Genomic DNA, 2786 nt, shown 5'->3' with positions numbered 1-2786 from the left:
AGGACGTATTTTTAGTTTCAGTTTCCAGTACAATAAAACGTGTTCATGGTAACTACTGAGCATACTGACCGCTTTTCTTATGATCTCACGGTTAAGGAGGCTGTCACAACACCCAATTTCTGTCTGGTGCCAGATGGCAACAATTCCCATCACTTGTCACGACAACACCAATATTATTACCAGGTATGTATGGCTTTACTTTTTGTTGTTTCTTATTTAATTCTATGTTTCATATTTTCATTACAATGTTTGTAATATTTTCAGATTCAGGCACAGATGAGTTTAACTGGACGGACTTCTGCGACTTTGTGGTGTGGACAAAGTGTGATTGAGCGAGTCCACCCAGATCGCTCGTTTTGGCCAGTTGGAAAAGCCAGAGTGTTTTTTTTCCCAAAATCCCCTCCTTACCTGAACTGCTCGGGAGAGCATTTACTAGATCAGCAGTGGACTTCCAGTGTTCCTGCTCAGCCGCTGTCACCTACCACTTGCTCATGTACTTCAAAGATGCGGAATAAAGTAGTTTTTTGTGCTGCAGCAGATTGTAAAATCAAATGATATCACTTGAAGTGTGCCAATCTAGACTGCCAAAAGGACAGTGGTTTTGTGACAAGTGTGAAACAAGGATTATTGGGAAAACTGTAACACAGTACTGGTACTTGTCTTACATTAAACAAATTTAAAAGAGAGCAACTTTTTCCTCTGTACATAGCATAATGAAAGTCATTGCGTACCCCATCAACATTACATCATACCGTCATCTCAGGATGGTAGGCACCTGTGCTAAAATAAACTACATTAATTAACAGTTCAATTTTTAACCCTGAAATTACTACATCTAATCATTATTCACTTCATTTTTTGTGCTTTTAGAAATAATAGAGATTTATGCCATTACTTTAAGAGGGACCATATTGCACATTGAGTCAAATCCTGTCATTTGTATTATGTATAGCTTTGTAAACAAACCCAACAATAGAATTTGTATAAACGCTGCCTTTATTAGCGCCAAACAAACAGTCGCATGTTGTCCTCCTCCAATGCTTTGATGCTCGCCTTCGTTTCCATCATGTCATTGGCAATCAAGTCGGTGTGGCATGAGATCCCTAAAGAAAAAAATAAATAAAAAATCACAAAAAAATACGGTACCAGTAATAGGTTTAATATAGTAAAGTAGTATAGTTTTTTTGTCAGTGTAAAAGAAATGTACACATTTTGTTGCATTTTTTAATGTATGAACATTGCTACAGGCAAATACTTATTTCTATAAACACTTCCAAATGTCTCTAAAATATAAGGTGCGTGTACACACACAAACAAACACATACATTCACTCATGCATACAATATATCATGTAATGAATTCTGAGTGGCATACCAGAGTCAATGATGTCAGCAGTACTTGAGGGTACAGGTTACTGGAGCCATCTGGCTGCATAACTGCAACAATCTCTGCCACTTCGAGTCGTCTTTTCTTTGCTTGTCTCTCCTGTGCACGTTCATATCTTGGCACCGACTGGGCTGAGACATAGATGTTGTAACTTGGGACCCAACTTTGATGTTGGAGCCCAGTCGGGATGATTGGACAGAAAAACGGGCGCAGGGCGACCTGTTAAAATAAACAAATATATAAACAAATAAAATATGGAAAGACTGGTTATTTTACCGCAGTAGGGTGGCCGTGAATAAGTTCTTTAGCATGATGTGTAGGCTACCGGGGGTCTGTTTTCTTGCATCAGCCCCTTCTGTCTCTTTTTTTTCCAAGTTTACATTTTGCCACCAAAAAACATGTTATCGGCATTAAAAGCCCAAGACTAATCAATCCAATTTCAGCAGTAAACACTTTGCACTGGCACTACTTGGGTGAAAATGTTCGATGTTAGCTTTCGGCTAACGTCCGCTAGCCAGCTTGTACTACCGAACTTGCTTGCTCATGAATCCAAAACATAAGCAACTTGCCCATATATGGGCGGTCGAAACGTTATTAATCCTCATGCATAAAATAAAGGTAAACAAGCTTACCGCTCACAAAGTGATCGCTGCACACACGAGCCCAAAGTAACGACTTCCCTCCGGAGTCCGCACTCCTCTGTCTCCAGGCCCTGGTTCCTAATTATTTTCGGAATTCGGAAAAAAGACCGACCATTTTCCCCCTTGGCTTTGTTCGAACAGCCAACGATGTAGCAACAATGTACCATTTTAAACGCAGAAAACAAACGTGATAGATACGTGTTAGACCGAATCGCTACGTAAATGGAGGCCACCCAGCATGGCGACTACGAGAAATCCGAGGCGGAAGTGACGACATGTGCAAGCGACCTATTGAATTGGAGGGAATCATTGCAAACGGACTGCACTACATAGTTCGAGGATGAAGATTCACAATGTATTACTGGAATTAACTGAACTTTTGTTGCTAAGTGTCCTGTCCACGTCACGGAAATCATTGCGTGAAGTATCAAATAAAACTGGATGGTCAGACACTGCTAAAATTAGATCCTCCCATTTTGCCGTGTATCGCACTGTCTAGCATGCCCTGCGTTCATTGGCTCGACAATTAAATCGTCGCTGATTGGTTGAAGCCTCAGCGACAGCCTCTGCGAATAGACAAAAGTTGAACATGTTTCAACTTTCTAGTATCGAGTTGCGGACCTACGCGTGTACGCACGCAATTTTTCACATGCACGAATGTCGAGTGTCGCCGAGGGGGAGGGAGGAAGGCGACTTTCGCCTTGTCGCCTTGCTTTCATAGGAAATGAAGGGAAAGCAAGCGACGTCACCTCCCGTGTG

At 41.3% G+C, this 2786-nt stretch overlaps 1 long non-coding RNA gene across 1 annotated transcript; it reads right to left on the bottom strand.

Moving 5' to 3' along the window:
- Positions 1 to 227: 227 nt before the first annotated feature.
- LOC144016698 (uncharacterized) lies at positions 228 to 2280 on the bottom strand. The gene is made up of 3 exons (XR_013282980.1): positions 2019 to 2280; positions 1375 to 1605; positions 228 to 1103 (listed from the first exon to the last, which is right to left on the bottom strand). It is a non-coding gene; the product is annotated as an uncharacterized LOC144016698 (long non-coding RNA).
- Between the last annotated feature and the right edge of the window lie 506 nt (positions 2281 to 2786).

The sequence above is a fragment of the Festucalex cinctus genome, chromosome 3 (assembly GCF_051991245.1).
Source record: "Festucalex cinctus isolate MCC-2025b chromosome 3, RoL_Fcin_1.0, whole genome shotgun sequence".
Taxonomy (NCBI): Eukaryota; Metazoa; Chordata; class Actinopteri; order Syngnathiformes; family Syngnathidae; genus Festucalex; species Festucalex cinctus.
Note: the sequence above shows the minus strand (reverse complement) of the source record. Positions and strands in the feature narration are given on the sequence as shown.